The 19,179-nt window shown below is 31.9% G+C and overlaps 1 long non-coding RNA gene across 1 annotated transcript; it reads right to left on the reverse strand.

Moving 5' to 3' along the window:
- Positions 1–16,847: 16,847 nt before the first annotated feature.
- LOC143078203 (uncharacterized) lies at positions 16,848–18,120 on the reverse strand. Its single transcript, XR_012979106.1, has 2 exons — positions 17,887–18,120; positions 16,848–17,081 (listed from the first exon to the last, which is right to left on the reverse strand). It is a non-coding gene; the product is annotated as an uncharacterized LOC143078203 (long non-coding RNA).
- Between the last annotated feature and the right edge of the window lie 1,059 nt (positions 18,121–19,179).

A 19,179-nucleotide genomic window follows, 5' to 3' on the forward strand; every position in this document is an offset into this window, starting at 1 on the left:
ATATTAAGATATAGTTTATTTCACAGATGCCTAGATCAAACATTCACGGATCACATCGCCGGATCCACTACGGATTAAATCTCATGGATGATACCTGAAATACAGTTTCCGTAGTCCGATACGGATCCGACACGGATGCACAACGGTTTGACTACAGGTTTTTACGTTAGTACTACGGATAATGAAGGACAAGAATAATTTGCCTACATGAGTGATACAGGCTCTAATGATGAGACACGGTTTACCTCGACATTGACACGGTTTAGTACGCAACGACACGTGTTTTGCCGTATGTAATGCGGATATACAGCGGGTTGCTACGTATAAGTAAGGATACGTAAGGGTTAGTACCAATGAGAACAGTATTAAACAGAATAGTACGAACCGCCATATTAAATAAACTCATCCTAGATACCAGGACTAAATTTAGTATATAAGCCGTTAATTATTTTTATAATCAAGCTTGTTATTTATTATTTTTTTATGGGAGTGAATCGTTGACTTTTGTTTAAATTATTTATCTGTCTGTCTTTACCATGTATTGTTTTTCGTTATCCTCGGACCAACGGCATGTAGCAGTTTTTGATTTGGAACTATTCTTACAAAGTTCTTGAATGTAACCAGACTTTCCGCACAAAATTCAGTCATAAAGGACTCATACTGGATATGGATATGTAGTCAGTCCCTTCTCCACCACCAACTTTGGCTCTGGTAACCTCCGTGTTTGTCATCAAGTAGCTCGACCACTTCCATGGCATTTTGTGCCATATCAATATCATATTCCATTCAATTCAAAGCAAGTAGCAGTTGTTAGATAATGCTATGTATACCTAAATGGCCAGACACAGAATACGTTGTACCCTATAAGTAGGGAATAATTATACAATATTATTTGGTTAGTGTGTCGTGGACCGTAATATTCCGCTTCTTGTCGTGTTGCAACGTGGTTAACAGTAGCACACTGTCAGAACCCTGGCTGATCCCTATTTATCCGTATTACAACTTAATAAAATCGTGCCTTTTTGTGAAAAACTCGACAAGATCCAGTCACACTGTCAGGTTTCGGTTATTCCGATTTGCTACGTTTAAAAAACGTAGCAAAACGGCAATACGAAGTGAAACGTATCGAATCGTACTTTAAACGGCTTTATACGTAGCTATGCGTGGATTGATACGTGATCGGTCCCGTTTGCAATGGTCTTCACAATACAAACGTGACTTTAAATAAAAACGTAGTAGAAACGTAGAAAACGCAGTAAAATGTAGCATGAACGTTGCATACGTATTAGAAACGTACCCGATACGTACTTAAACGTATTTGATTCTAATCACTAGGTGTTATAACGGTTAAGTACGTATCTGCAACGTTCCATAGGTTTTTTTACGGTGTATAACGCTTCATTGTGCGCATTACTATGTTTCGTAACGTTTTTCTAGGCATGTTTGCGTGTCTATGCATATTACCAGGTATATCAATATTTCCCGACAATTGCTAATAGTTATCAATTATTATAGGTACCAGGATTATAATTTAGTACGCCAGACGCGCGTTTCGTCTACATAAGACTTATCAGTGACGCTCACATCAAAAAATTTATAAAGCCAAATAAGTACAAAGTTGAAGAGCATTGAGGATCCAAAACTCCAAAAAGTTGTGCCAAATACGGCTAAGGTAATCTATACCGGGGATAAGAAAACCCTTAGTTTTTCGAAAAATTTAAAGTTTTGTAAATAGGAAATTTAGAAAAATGACCACATTATTGATATTCATGTCAATACCGAAATGTTGACTACTTGGCTGGTGATACCCTCGGGGACGAAACGTCCACCAGCAGTGGCATCGACCCAGTGGTGTAAATAGTTATCAAAGGTACCAGGATTATAATTTAGTACGCCAGACGCGCGTTTCGTCTACATAAGTCTCATCAGTGACGCTCATATCAAAATATTTATAAAGCCAAACAAATACAAAGTTAAAGAGCATTGGGGATCCAAAATTCCAAAAAGTTGTGCCAAATATGGCTAAAATATTTCCAAAGGCTAAGAGCAATATGAACAGAAAACGGATGGAATTGACAAATTGTGGATTATTGTTTTTATACACAGTTATTTCAATAAATCGTTGTCAAATCTATCCATGCACCCCAACGCCATAAATCACAAGGTGTTTCGAAAATCTATTTAGACCAATAAGAATAAGCTTATTGACCATGGCCATGTCCATCGCATGGATCCGAAGCTATTGCATGGTGACACGTATTTTAAAAAAAACTTTTTTTTTAACTAATACTTTTCTATACTTTCATTTTGTTTTTCATGGTTAACAAACACAGTATAGAATATGTTTTCATATCTTGCAACATGTTAATTGCCCAGAGTTCTGAGTCTTTCAAGGTTGTATGACATGGGAAAACAAAAAGAGGTCTTTTTATCAAATAAAAGTTTTTCCTTTTCGTCATCTTTTAATTAATCCAAGTGTTTAAACATATTGTTTTTTATGTGCGTTTTCTGTCTTGCAAACACTGTGGAGAATACCAAAGAAATCGAATGTAGTCCAGAATTAGGTTATATATGTGGCATTTCTTTGTTGTACAGTCACTCCTTGCATTACAGTTTGAATTTCATATTATAATATCCCTTTTAATAAGGCGTTCAGAAAACATATTGTGTTTGCAAATCTACTGATTGTTTGTACATCTCTTATAAAACGAAGCATTTTTTCCTTGACTTTCTGGAGTTACTTTGCTCTATTTATGAATCTCTGTCTTGTCTGAACTTTATTAAATAATGACGCCGTTTCATAGTTCAATGATCACATCGTAGTGACACGTGCTTCTGCATAGAATAAACGTACAAAACCATAGGAAAAGGTGCGAAAACGTACTGTAACCATAGTGAACCGAACTAGAAACGTACTAACCACTTGTAATACGTACTGACACGTAGTACAACGTAGTTTATACGTTATTTGTACAATGTATTAAAACTTAGTAGAACGTGCCCCGTGTAGTAGAAAAACCTAACAAAACGTATAACATTACGTAGACGAGGGTATCAAAACGTAGCATAATCTAGTAAAACGTACGGGCCGTTAAAAAATGTAAAACAATTACATGAAACGAAACATTTCTAAACGTACTAGAACCTAGCTATCGAAACGTGACAGTGTGACTGGGGCTGCACAAATGGAATTGTATCTCTAACAAATAAGCCCCAGTCACACTGTCAAGTTAAATTACGTTTTAAAAGTCTACGTTTTGACTACGTTTTGAACAAAGATGTCACGTTATTTTGAAAAATAGGTTTTACTAGGTTTGTGCTACGATCATGTTTTGATATGGGAACAAAGGATTACTACGTTTCGATACTCTTCGTTACGTATATTGCCGTTTCGCTACGCTTTGAAAACGTGGTAAAACGTAGATCTTGAAACGTGACAGTGTGACTGGGGCTATAATATACAGGCCTACTAATGAATACGGGTTAATACGGTTTTTATAGGGACACTGTCACGTTTTACTACGTTTGAAAATGCTACGTTTTAACTACGTTTTGAATAAAAATGTCCTCTTATTTTTACTAGATTTGTGCCACGTTTCCCCAAGCGTTGATACGTTTCGTTACGAAGTAAGCACATTTTGTTACGTTCCGCTAAGCTTTGATACGTATTTACTAAGTTTGGCGGGTTCGGGGATAGAGGAGAATAGATCGTCCACCCTTGGATTCGACAACGTATCGTGTTTTAGCATAAATCGACAAAATCGTTTTAAGTCTCGCTACCTCGCTACACTCCGTAACAATTTTTTTTTTAATAGAATAACATCCTTTCAAAATTCAGAAACTGCCCATAAAGGTAAGAATACATTTGAACTGTGCGGGATATCCGAGGAAGTCATGCACACCTTAGCTGTGGATTATTCAGATTAAAGCACAGTAAGAAAAAAAAGATTTTATCTATGTCATGTGTTTAATCAAGTTAACCATGTATATTTGAATACAGATTAAACATCACTAACATTTTACTTAAGTCCAGTTGACTGCCCTAAAAAGAGTCCGTTTTGAGGTTCAGTTTATTACTCCGTATTTTTACGGTATTACTAGTATTTATTTTCTGAACGGAAATCATAAAATATTTTGTATCTATTTCCAGTTTTATGTAATCACTCATTGTAGTGCATTTTATATCAGTATTTATTAGTTATTAAAACAAAGCTATTCAAAATACCATGCAGATTGCTATGCATAAGAAGATCAAATTTTAAAACAGAATTAAGAGACACTTGTCAAAGCAGCTTACAAATGCCCAAACAGTATTTGAAAACCAAACATTTTGATATAAAAAAAATCTTATTTACTATGTTTACTGTTCGCTTACTTGACCATTATTATTGCTAAATGTAATTCATAATTTCAATTTTTATGAAAAAAATATATCAAATACTTACCTGTAGTATCAGTATTAACCCATAAACATCTATAACACTGATTACTTTCCCAACAACACCATCCGTTTACAGATGTCAAGAAACAAAATTGCAAAGCTACAAATAAATGTATTCCGTTCATGGTTCTTATGATCATCAGTGTGGTCTCCTAATCACAAGATTGTTTTTAGTTATCCGAATTTGGTTTTTGTACTGAAATTCACGTGATTAGAAAGGCGTACCCAATCATGTCATGTGTTCAATTTTAATGCTAGAATTTTTATTTTTAAATGTTTTATAATTAAAACAGCATGAGGCATTCAGTGTATAAAATGTAAGGTTTAAATGATTTGTCAATGCTTTATATTTTTTTTTATAGTTTGAAAATTACACATACTCACGACTTGTTTTTATTTATTTAGTTATTTTTCTGATTTAATACATAAAAAAATACTTCGAGATCTAGTTTTATGAACAAAACCACAATCGCGTAGCGAACACAAAAATGAATTTAAATTTTGCATTTGTTTTTAATAGTTTATAACTAACACACAAATTTTGATTAATTCTTATTTCACAAGTAGTTCGTTCCCCACCGAAAAAAATGAATAAGTCTCATGCAACAAAACTCCGGTAACATAAACTTTCTGATAGAAGATGTATAGCGAAAATATACAGCCCTAATAAGTTTGAACAAAATACGATTTAGAGCTAAACCTATACTAATAATACAGTCATGAATATTATTGGAATCTGTAATGTGCAAGTCAAAAGTAAAATCACAAAAATACTGAACTTAGAGGAAAATCAATTCGGAAAGTCCATAATCACATGGCAATTTTGAGTTGTTTCGTGGCGGTAAATTTTGCTCTCAAATAGCAAGTAGGGGATAAAACTACACTGTAAAATAACTTGGGTCATGAATTTTTAAAGTTAAGTAGTGATTTGGTCGAGATAACAAAGGTTAAAAATTAGAATTTTGGAATTTGTCAAAAGAATTCAAGACCGCCTTAACATACAATTGTATATATTTTGAGTTATGCTAATGAAGTTTTCTATGATTTTGATATAACTTGTCCCAAAAAGTAGTACACTACACTGTAAACATATCATTAAGAAAGCGCAAGTGAAATTATTTAATTATGCTTTTATTGTCTTAAAGAAATGCACTACGAAATAGCTGTGTTCTCGGACCGTCTGATGGCCCTTTTTTTAAGGACAGTTTAGTGCAATGTCGACGTTGTTAAATAAAAAAAAAATTATAAAATTGTTTCATGAAGTTTTTTCCAAAATTTAAATAATAAAGAAATTTTCAAAACACAAGATTGGCTTTTATATGAATATTACTTTGAATTTCAACTTAACCATAAAATATAAAACTGCCATAATTTGTTTCTGAAATCGATCTACATTGTTTTTGGTATGTAGAACAAATTAATCTCTTCTACACTATAGCCTTCAAAGTCAGTCCAAAATATTTCAAAGTTATAAGATTTTGTTCATTTGTAGACCAAGGCCGTAACCATTGATAAAAACGTCTCGTTACCAAAACGTACAAAGGCTTATATATCAAAGCTCTAGATACATTTACATTTCTGGGTGAGGGGCTGCATAATAAAGGGTTAATAGCTTCGTTATTTATTGTGTGATTTGCCAAAAAGAAGTTATTTTGCATAAATAGTAATATTACAAACAGTTTTCTGTACAACTTTTAGTAATTTGGAATTACTGAAAAAATATTAATTACAATTTTAATCCTTCGCAAACCTGTACATTTGACTTATATGTTTTATTTTTTGTTTTTGTTTTTGTTTATCTGTCTGTGTTTGCAATAATGGACAAATTATTTGTTATACTGTTTGATCAAATATGTTTGTTTTCTTTTACGATATAGTTATACAAAGTTATATAAAGATCTTTTGGATAATTGGATTTTGGCATTATATAGCTTGTCGATCAATTATCTTTTGCGTTTTTAACACTTACAGAATATTTTTGAGTCTAATTCTATTTGCCATTTTTTCGATTCAGGTATTTTGGTGTGTTGCCATTAGTGATCAATATTGACTTCTTATTTTGGCTTGATGAGAAGTATTTAATTGATAATTGTCTCCGGGTTTAAACAATGCACATTTTATATAGGTGTTATTATAATATTCTTCTCGATCAAGATTTGGAAATATGATATGGCCCTATGATATACTTGATGTGTAATTGTTTTCTGTTTGTATTCATTGTTTGGTATATGTAAACATTATAATTACTCATCCATGTACAAATGACACTTAATAAAGATATATGATGTATTGACACGGTAGCCCTGGTTTATGAGTAAATATTGAATATTATTTTAATAATACTTCCTTGTATCACACCATGGGTTTACATTTTCTTGGTAGCTTAAATTTGATTATCAGAACTCGAATAAAACAAGTCCTCTTTATCCGATATGCTCCGATTAATGATATTGACCGAATTATACATGTTATAACGACAAGATTTTTCGTATTATGGTTTCATCCGCGTGCTAACGTTTAAAATCTAATAGGGCTCACATTTTAACATTTCTGATTTTGCCAAAAAATATAATTTCCTTACTACTGGTGTGGGTATTTCCGAACTCGTTTGCTATGCCAAAAATCTAAACTACAATATATATACAAACTATGAATATTTCTATCATAACGTTTTATCTATAATTTAAAAAAAATAACAAAAGTTTAGATAGTCTATTAGCCTTTCAGTCAAAACAAAAACAAAATGACTTGTGCTTTGAATGACTTTTTCATAATGAGATATTAAAGGACCCCAATATCTCTAGTGAATTATTTAAAGTCATATATTTCGTTACCAGAAAGACTTAAAACCTAAAAAATTACCAAATTATTTGAAAGATAAATATACTAGGTTTGGAAGGTTGGCCGTACTGGAAAAAACTTAATCTAAACGGGATATTCCATCCTAATTTTTCCGGTGATGCATCACATCGATTTTTATATGTTGTTATTGCACATGCTCATGATTTTTCTAAGACCATGCCATCTATGACGTCTTTTCACTAAATCCAAAAGATGAGGACTTTTTGTCTTTAATCTTAAAGTTTTTTTTTATGTTTTCTTTTTTTTTTAGGGGGGAATGGGGGAGAGCTCTGTGTTGATCTAATGAGTCAATACCCAATCAACTGGTACTTACAGTGTGCTATAATGTTAAAGGTTACTCAGGGGGGGGGGTGAATTGGAAACATTTTTTAAAAATGACATTTTGTGTATGGACTATACAAGAGCCTGTAATTCAGAGGAAGTCGTGTTGGATTTATATCCTATTGTTTTTTCCTTTGTTGTTTTGTTTAAGGTCGTTGGTTTTCTCATTTGAAATGTTTAACCTTTTGTCATGTCGGGGCCTAAATATCTTGCTATGCGTTTTACTTTTTGCTCATTGTCAATGACGAAGAACGCACGTTGACATATATTTCTAACATGACGTCCTTCAAACGCTTTGAGTACACACCCGTGGTAAAATATGACTATATTGTTTGGGCTGTTCCGATCGTACACACACGTCATATGCTTTTTTTCATGAATGAGCTACCCGACGTCATAGAACTATGACGTCAGAATATAAGCATTTTACGGGAATATACACGCTTGTGGAACCGAAAATCATCACATACAAGGAAAACGTAAATAAACGATTCAAAAATGTGTTATAAAAGCCATTTTTTGTATATTGATAAAAACTGTCTTTTACATACATCCACACCTATAAAAATATTTTATTATAATTAGTTTAAGCGTGTCACTTATTCTGTTTGCGTCTTTCTTTTACGTCAATTTAATAGGGCGCTTATTTTTGGGAACGGCAATTAATGCCTTCACCTAGAGCATTTCGATCCAAAACAATTGCCGTATTTGTCCTATTAAAATCGTGATAATTCATTGGTGCTTGAATATATCTAGATTTTACCATGGGTAAAATACTTGTCATAAAGGGCCAACCCGTGGTAAAAGCAAGATATATTCAAGCCCCCATGAATTATTTCTTAAATCTAAAATCTATACGTAGTTTGGTCTCTTGTTTCATTTGAAATCATACCACATCTTATTATGTTTTTGAAAATAAGTTTTAAGCACATATTTATCGATATCAAATGAGTGGGCTTAAATCACCTTGATCATTGAAAACCTATCCTGACCTCTACATGTACATGCCCAATGCAGCATATTTATTTATCAACAAATAAAACAGCGTAACTAGGAAGTATATTTTGTCAAAAATAAATTTTCAGTTTAAAAATACTTGAAAAGGAAAGGTAATTTCTTATTTTTTTTATTTATTAAATGTTTACTTCAAATGATACTGTTCACGGTATTTTGAAAGCATTCATTCTTACAAACTCATACTCATATGCTCACACAAATGATTTATCATCACATTGTTTACAGTTTTTGTTAGGGCTTACTTCTGAATAAACATTTTTTTATATTACTGTTGTCTTTTTCTGTACTTTTATTTTTCTTACGAGATACTTTTTTTTATCGCAAGAACATAATTGCTCCAATTTTCTCCGGTTTCGGAGAACATAAATTTAGAAAGTAAAGCATGATTATTGTTTTTGTCGGTATAATTATCTTCATAGTTCACTTGTTTTTACCTTTATTCTTGTCAAGGATCATACGAGTATTTAGACCTTATGGGTATGGTCATTACCAAGGCGTATATACCGGTACATTTATAATCCGAAAATACGCAAATAGTCCAGTTAATTACTATGACGATATTTTGTTGATTGTTCGGTCCTTAATGTCTAGGGACAAATATTTCTTCTATATCCTTGACGAGAAGTAATGTCCGTCCGGGAGGTTTGGAATGCAACTGGAAAATAAGGATGTACAATTGATGAACGTTTAAATGTAACTTTTGCTGTAAATTCCTTAGGGTGCAACACTTTAAAGAGTTTCTTAAGTATTTATAACTATTTGCAAAGAAAATCATTTAAAAAACTATTATACCATTTATATAATTAACTTTAAGGAAAGATGTTTCGGTTTAATCCGTTTTACATTTGTTTTGTGCTATCACAGTGTAGCATTTTTTGTTAATTTATTACTAAATAAATCAAGAGAAATAAATGTAATCACATATTTGTTTTCTTCCCTGAGATTTTTCCCCTTAGATTTGTTCATACATTGTGGCATCTTTGAGTAGCACATCTTAATGATCTGCCATGATAATTTGAGGAGTGTATACAGTAATTGTTACATACGAGTCTAAATTGAAAACTACGTTCAAACCTATGATTGCGTTGGATAAAAATCGCAATTTTTATACGTGTGCATGTAAAACAAATTTCGTTGTATAAGGGTCTAAAAACAGCACAAACAACATTTTCCAAAAGACCAAAAAAGTGAAAAAGTATATTTAAACAAAACGCATTTGACTAACAGGTCGAACAACTGATGTTCTTTAACCCTGCTGACTGCCATTGGCGATTGCCAAACAAAATTGATCACAAGATGTAACAAAATGGATCTTAATATAAATTTAATACTAAATAGAAAAAAAATTTAACTTGTGTCCACGATGTTATGCCACAAACATACGGTGTCAATATTTTTTTAGTACACCAGATCCAGATTTCGACAATGCATGTCTCCTCAGTGATGTTAGGGATAGAAACAGTATTTGGAAGGCCATATAAAAAGTACCCTCATTTTTTGAAAAAGTACCCTCATTTTTAGATAAACTCTTGAATTTTAAGAGTCAATATAGGATGAACGGATCATATAAACCGGAGGGAAAATATGATACAACCCAAACGAAAAAATATAAACGAGTCTAAATTGAAAACTACGTTCAAACCTATGATTGCGTTGGATAAAAACCGCAATTTTTATACGTGTGCATGCAAAACAAATTTCGTTGTAGAAGGGTCTAAAAACAGCACAAACAACATTTTCCAAAAGACCAAAAAAGTGAAAAAGTATATTTAAACAAAACGCATTTGACTAACAGGTCGAACAACTGATGTTCTTTAACCCTGCTGACTGCCATTAGCGATTGCCAAATACAATTGACCACAAGATGTAACAAAATGGATCTTAATATAAATTTAATACTAAACAGATAAAAAATTTAACTTGTGGCCACGATGTTATTCCACAAACATACGGTGTCAATATTTTTTTAGTACACCAGATCCGGAGTTTCATAAATATAAATTTGTAACACAATATTTTTAAATTTCACTACAGCTTACAAATAAATCGTGCTGTACTAGATATAAATTCTATTCTGCAAAAAAGTTATCAAATGTACCAGGATTATAATTTAATACGTAAGAAGCACGTTTCGTCTACCAAAGACTCACCAGTGACTCTCCGATCAAATGCAACCCATACAATGGAGTTCTAAAAAAAAAATGTTTACATTGTAGTAAAATAATATAAATCTTTTAACTTTTTATTTGATTTTACCATGGTTGTCGTATAAATTTATCATTTTCTTGACCCTTCACGATGACCGATTTTTTATAATTAATGTACAAAATGTAGTGTTTGTTGCCATTAGTGATTACTATTATCCTGTTATTTTTGCTTAAATGGAGATTAAAGAGACTTAGGTAAAAAGAATGATTGTATCTACATGTCTAGCTGGTATCCGGGTATATACAAAACCCCTTGTATTATTTATAGATATTTTGTATTCAATATTTTTATATTTGATACACTAGTTTATGTATTTGCGTCCTGTTAATAATTCAATGTTTGGTTAATAAACATTACAGTTATTCGTCCATGTATTTATAAAGGATGTACTATCTGATTTACGAGTTAACATGCATATAAATAAACATATTTTTTTTAGAAATGTGTGCCAAAAAGCGTTAATTATAATATTGCATATTTCTTCCGAGTATCCGCATTCTCGATCACCGGATGTCTACATTTCTTAAAATATCTATTCCCCGAATCCAAAAAATAGCCTAAATAATTATAAATATGTTGTTTAGATGAATGGGTGTTGTGTTAGAAAAAGACCTGTATAAATAGTACTATTCAATGTTTAAAAATATGTACACTAAAGTATCAAATTGACAATAGAATATATAAAAAAGATAATGAAATAAATTGGAATAAAAGAGGAAATGATATTAAAACTTAGAATAGAGAAATTAAGAAAGAAACAATTATCAAAATAAAATAAAATAATTTACATAAATACATGTATATATATTTAAACATTGCAAGGTATATGCTGCACTTTGTAAATACAGCTGTTCCTCAAACCACCCTTCTTTTGGCGAGATCTTGAATATTCATAGAAAATTAATTTTGTTTCCAGCTCACAGAGACATAACTTGGGAGCATTACCAGTAAATATACATGAGCATATTGTTTACATTGAAATCTGTGATAACCCTTCATTCGAGGTAGGGGTAGGTTAATAAATTAGCGTTAGTTTGAACTCTGAGAAGTTCAGGGCATATAAACGTTGCAAATATGCCGCACAGCCCTATATTTTGACCTTTTAAAAAAATTGTAGTGCATATGAACTTCCAATTCTAGGATAAGGTTTTTTCAAAACTTCATAGTAAAAGTGGTACATTTTTTGCCGTAAAGGGAGTTTCTATGGGAAATTGCATTGTCAATATTTACAGAAATGCAACCTATAATTAAATTGGAAAATATGAAAGAAGATTGGCAGTATAAAGCTAAACTTGAGTAGAACACATGGGCTAGTGAGATAAATACAGTTATGATGTGGTGTACCATCGCATTAAAACAGATTAACGTTTAAAATAGTAGAATGATCAGAATCTTTGCACTAAGAAGGTCGAATGTTTGATGGGATAAAGTAAACCTGTATACCAAAAAGAATATTAAGTAGTTTTCAGCGAGAATGCGTCTTTATTTTCGACAATATTGTTTTCGAAAATTGTTTATACTCTAGAATTTGTTTAATTGAAGCGTTTGTTTATAATTGCTGCTGATTAATTCCTCCATCATTTCTATTTGGTTTTTCGTCTGGTAAGTCTCACTAAGGAACATTTGTAATGTCAAAACTAAAAAAAGAAAAACATATTTCAAAATTTTATTATTGCAAGAGATTATTGTACAGTGTTATCCGCCTTCTTTTTAGGCTTGACATTTCATATAAAAAAACATTTAAAAAAAATTATGGCTTTTGTGGTTGGATTAAAAAAATATATGTTGAACAACATAGTATTGTCTGACATATATTTCTTTCTTATTTGCATGATTTTGCCACAGCAGTTTTTTTACACCTAATTTAGTGGAACATTCTTTGAAATAACTAGAAAAAAACAAACTGAGTATTAGAATACACAAAGGACGTCATGATAGTCAGCTTTCGTTGTTGTAAATCATCGAGTTGTTATCTTAGTGGTGTTAATCGAAATCTCCTGTCATTAAGGATCAAAGCATGAATTCTTGGAACAATGTATCATTTTATGATCTTATTTTTCGTTGTTTAATACATAACTGAATATATATTGATATCCAGTTATTTACACTTTTTTTCTAAATTCTGTTAATACTTTAGATTTTTTTAATTGCACTACGAATACTTTTATAAGACCACATATTACTTAAAACACCGGAGGTGTAATAATTGATATTTTTTTTCATTTTATCTATTAATACATGGTTTATTTATTAGTTGTTATGCAGTTTTGAATTTGCTTTCAGTAACTGCGAGTATATTTAGATCAGTACTTGTATATATCACTGCTATGTGCTTTCTAATAAATACTAGTATCTGCTTCACACCTAGCTTGTCACCTAGAGCCTTTCATATCTTACTTAAACAAATCGAAGACATCACGGTAAACTATTAATTGTTCACATGTTTGTATTTTGGTCTTTAATAGATAGTTGTGTCATTGGCAATAATCACATGTACTTATTTTTAAACTGACTGCGAACTTAACATAGCACACTTATCTAAAAGAAACGTATACACAAAAAGCACATGAGAATATCTGATTAACACCTAGGCTGGCTATCGTACGTTAGTGTTCCAGAATTTTTGTCTTGGTATTTAAAATTCTTTGAACGTCTTATGTATACGTGTAGAGTCACCAATTTGCCAATTTAATCACCAGTTGCCATCATTACAGAAAGAAATTCAACGCTTTAAAAAAAGAACTTGTAAATTGACTCCATAATATATTTTATATAGACTAACAGTTGTCCTAGTATTACATTGAAGTGTGATGAGTCGGAAATCGTCTCTTGTGACGACAGAGCAAGTAATTAGAGATTAAGGAAGAGGCGTTAGGAATACAAAGTTCCGAATTGAAATTGAAAAATTATATGACCTGAAGTAGATTTTATCTTTCGTTACTGTATTTTCTAACTTGAAAATTATATCTAAAATGAAATTGATACACGAACACTCCATTTGGGGTGGACAGACATAGGAACTGACAGAAATATACTTTAATGATTCTGGCGTATAGTCAAATAAGAAAAAGCACATACAATTAGAATGTGGTACAACAGTTTTATCCTGGTATCTATAATGAGTTTATTCATAAGATTACAAGTAGTTGGTCGATTCCGCTACAAGTGGAATTTTTCCTTCCTAGTTTGTCACTAGCCCAAAACTCAACACTTCTGTGTTGACATGAATTATCATTGATATGATCATAATTAAATTTACAGTTAACAAACTTTTAAACTTTTAATTACTAATTTTAAGTGTTTTATACGCTAGGAGCAGATTACCGTAGCTCCAAGTATTTGGCAAAATCCTTTTAAAATATTTGGTCCTTCATACCCTTCAACTTCGTACATTAATTGATCTTCTTAGAACATTTTCTTTCGATCGTCACTGGTGAGTCTTTTGAAGACGTAGCGCTAGGCTGTCGTATTGATTTTTAATCCTGGTATCGATGATGAATGTATTACCACCACTTGACCGATACCACGAGTTTTTCTCCCCGAGGGTATGACATGAATTATCATTGATATGGTCATCATCAAATTGACTGTTTACAAAGCTGAATGTTTTGAATAACTTACTAGTATTTTCTAGCCCAGGAATATATAACCTTTGCTGTATTTGGCCTTATGTTTTGGGATATTGGGTCCTTTTCAGATTTTGGTTTTCAGTTCGTGATTTTATTCAGCCTTTTAATTTTTTGATTAGAAAGTAGTCAATGAGTCTTTTGATAAAGCGTGCGTCTAGCGTAAAATTTTTAAATCCTGAGTAATATCATGAGATTATGAGAGCAAAACCAAATAAACAAATTAAAAACAATCAATATATAAAAAATGAGAATACATCATACAACGATATTCTAATCAAAGAGCAGATTGCTCTGAGGGATACGATTGCCATTGTTTCATTGACACATGTATGCATGTAGCTGGATAATATTATTTTCAAAACCAATTCAAATGACGAACAGACATGTAAAATAGTTACAAAATAGCCAAACCCGGATAAAAGTGTATGAACAATGTAATTAGTTCTATTGTGTTTTATTTTTGTACTATCAATACCAAGTTTACTTTCCAAAGCAGTCACTGACTGACTCAGAGTGAGAGATGTCAGAGAAGTTATTTTATTTCACTTATTGGTTATTATATTTTATTAAGTGTCTGTTAGCGATGCGCCGACGTATAGTCATCAATGTGCTGATGGATTGTCGTATGATGTAGATGTAGATTTTAATTCGTATCTTATCACCTTTTTTCCTACGTTCCTAACTCTTTAAATATTTGATTTCCTTTGGGTCAGTCATCATGGCTCCTTTCCGTACACATTTATCGGTTTAAATTGCATTCGTTTTTAATATAATATGACGTTTATTGACAGAACGAGCTAATACTCGACGTCTTGTTTATATTCATAATTCACGGAAGTTACTGCCGGAAGGGAGACAACTCGAACCGATAATATGGAAGACTCCATTTCGCCTGAAGGGGTGTTCTACGATGTGGAATATATTTATTTTAATCTAAATGATGCATATGATTTAAAATTATGCAACAACAATAATCTCAATAGCAGACATACACAGAAAAGATCCCTTGAGTTATAAATTAATTAAATGAGTGGGGAATCCAGAGCAACCATTCAATCTAAAACCCCTTAAAGTAAAGAAAACTATACGCATGCGCATAATTTCCAAATCAAACCCTGGGGCAAGATATATTAAATGCTTATTAAACGACCTAGATGGTTCTCAATTTCTTTATGGAAGTACAATCTCAAATATCAGTTTCATAACGGTAACATATAAGAAAAACTCCACTTCAGTTCTTATATGACAGAAATAGATTGATCGGTATTCAGAGAACTCTCACATTTTATCAAAACTGGGACTTCCCTCTGACGTGTTTCTAAATTTATAACTACACTAAATATAAATACTGCTTAATTCTGATTTTCCGTGTTGTTAAAAACACGCGTCGAAGTTAAGGGAATTATCAAACATGAAGATTATGAAAAGAACATTATAGGAAAGTTGATTAAGTTCAATCCCTTTGTTTGTTTTTACCATTTAAAACAAGACAATCATAAGAATTTGAGATGTTCCTTAATGTTTAGAATAAAATGATTGACGTGAGGGAAATTGCTCTGAGCCACCGGTATAAGTCTACAGATTGCTTGAAAGCAATCGTATCCCAATTACCCAGACAACATGAGTATGTTGGCCCAACATTGGCACAACGTATATTATTGCATTGGCCCATCGTTGTATTTTAACGTTGGCCCAACGTATAAGTGCAAAGTGGGCCTACGTTGGCCCAACATGATGGCTTCATGTTGGCACAACGTTGTACGGTTATATGCAATACATAGAGCCAACGTTGGCCCATTGTATGAAAAACGAAATCCATGTTGGCACAACGTTGGACCAACGTAGAAATATCTTTTCTTATGTTGGCACTATGTTAGTCCAAGGTAGGTTTTTCTCATTTTTATGTTGGCAATACGTTGGTCTATTGTTTCAACCAAATTACAATGGATGCTGCATGAGGAGCTGTATATGATAAATACTCCAGAGAATATTTGATCTTTTTTGTATTCCAAACTGCCAAAGTTTAAGGTAGCAATTCTGTATTTTTGTATTACCCATTGTTACTGTCCTTGTTTTTTTCATGAACTTTGCCTCTTTAATTTTATTTATTGTGTGACGCTTATATATTTCTTTGGCAATGTTTGATGGATCGACCAGATAAACTCTGTGTCATTTGGTGTCTTGTAAAGAGTTGTCTCATTAGCAATCATTCCACATCTTCTTTTTTCATATCAATTTCATTTATTTCTTTAACAAAACAAATGACGTATACGTATGGCTTATGGTTAGGCGATCATACAAATAGTTTTTTCGGAGATGTAATTTTAGTTGTATTGGTTCCAGATCCAGAATGAAAATTAAATAATTCGGAAGATGAAACTTTATTTATTTTAAATTTGATATCATTGGTCGTCACCACGAGTAGTGTCCTCCTCAATTTGAACTTCAACAGTGTCATTATTATTTATATATGTTATTCTTTTTTCCCTTCTCTGTTTCTTGCCACCTTCTCTGTCAAGGCTTAAGCGCCGCCAATCTTTAGCTGCATCATCTATCTCCTTATCCGAAGACTCTTTACAGCTATGTTTTTTTTCTAACCGACTCTGTAATAAAGTTATAAGTAAACTTGAATTGCAAATTTGTCTAATGCATGCGTGCGTAATCTCCCTTCTAGATATGTAATATAAATTAATGTATATTCTAAACAGTTTAAACACTATTTAATGCAAAATAAAATCTTAAATAACCATTTTTTTATATTGGTTATTTGTCTAATGGTCAGAAATTCATTAGTATAAGACGGATTTGTGGGTATAACAAACCCTTATTACTATTATTTCCGAATTCGGTATCATACTTTATATATTCGTAATATGCATGATATATAAAGAATAATTTATATGTGTATTAATGAACAGTTGTAAATGTGATATATAAAAACACTGTTACACATTCAAGTGTGTATATGATCAGGTTTCACAAATATATCTGTTTGCATGCGATTTAGAAATACAATAAAACTAACAAATTCATTTATATTTTAATGAAGTAGAAATCATTATACCACATTTTTGAAACATTACGGAATAAGGTACGTCTTTAAGACAATTTTATTCCATTAACTTCAGTAATGATCATACATGTTGTGGTTATAGATATAATTTACCATTTGTTTGAAGATACTAATGTTCAGTGGCAAATATTTTATGATAATTAATATGATTGAAATGATTTAAAATCTAGAAAATATTTCGCCCGAAACGTATAAATTTCAAGATCAGCATTATAAAATGATAGAAATTAATATATGTTTTGATTTTTAACAACATCCCTCAGATTAAAAAATCATATTGTATTTGTCATTCTGAATCGTATATATATATCAGATTTGTTTAAGTTACAACTTACATGTTACTGTCTTTCTCTTTGAATCTCAGATGACATGATTTTCTCTTTTTGTTTTCTTCGTATCACTGCTTTCTTACAAATACACAACAGGAAATAATCACAAAAGTGACCATCCCGTTACATTCAGATTTCCTATAAACTTAATTACCATAGCAACTATCTTTGAAATTTGTCGAACATATGGTCAACCCTATCAGAATGGGCTTGATTAACAGACTGGCTGTATCAAATATCACTCTGCATATAATTGCTATTATTATGTTTCACAAAGTTTAATGAATAAAGTTATTATAAAAAAAATATGATTGCAATAAATTTTAATTTTTTAACCAGACAATCTATGTTTACGATATACATTTTTTTTTATTACAGTAATGATATTCCAGTATAAATTTTACCTGACTTATATATAAAGTATAATATATTATCACGCAACGTTGGGCCAGCATTGGCCCAACATAGAGTTGTAAATGTAATTTCAGTTGATAAACACTTTCGGTATAACATTAACTTTTCATAAAGCCTGCTGCAATCGAAATTATCCGCCTCCCAAGAGAAATAAAGCGTAAAATATTATATAATCAATTCTGTTAACAAAATTTCATATCGGCCCTTTGTTGCTACTAACATAATGCCAACATTTGCCCGATTATTTATAACCAACATAAAATAATAATATGAATTTACAACAACAGACCAACGTTGGGCCAATGTTGTGCAGCCGACACCAACGTGCGACCAATGTACCGACAATTTGCCAACGTTGGGCCAATGTTGTGCAGCCAACATAAACTTGCGACCAACGGACCGACAATTTGCCAACGTTGAGCCAATGTTGTGCAGCCAACATAAACTTGCGACCAACGGACCGACAATTTGCCAACGTTGGGCCAATGTTGTGAAGCCAACACCAACGGTCGACCAACGGGCCGACCATTTGCCAACGTTGGCCCACTGTTAGTCTGCTGACTGGGTATTAACCAAAAACAGACCTAAGGCTTTACTTTTTTTATAATCATAATATCTGGGCGATTTTTTTTACACACTAGTTTATAGAAGACGATCATCATCGTTAAGTGTCGAATGGTAACGGTCCAATTAGACTATACCCTGCACTTTATCATTTTATTTTGTTAGTTTTGATCAGACTCACACAATGCATGTTTTTTTTACATCGTAAGATAAAACATTTTAATAGATATATCGAAAATAAATAATGAATCATTATGTTATATTCAGATTATTAAATCTCTCTGAATGTCCTCATAATGTAGGCATGTTCTCAAATTAATA

The sequence above is a fragment of the Mytilus galloprovincialis genome, chromosome 6, assembly GCF_965363235.1.
Source record: "Mytilus galloprovincialis chromosome 6, xbMytGall1.hap1.1, whole genome shotgun sequence".
NCBI lineage: Eukaryota > Metazoa > Mollusca > Bivalvia > Mytilida > Mytilidae > Mytilus > Mytilus galloprovincialis.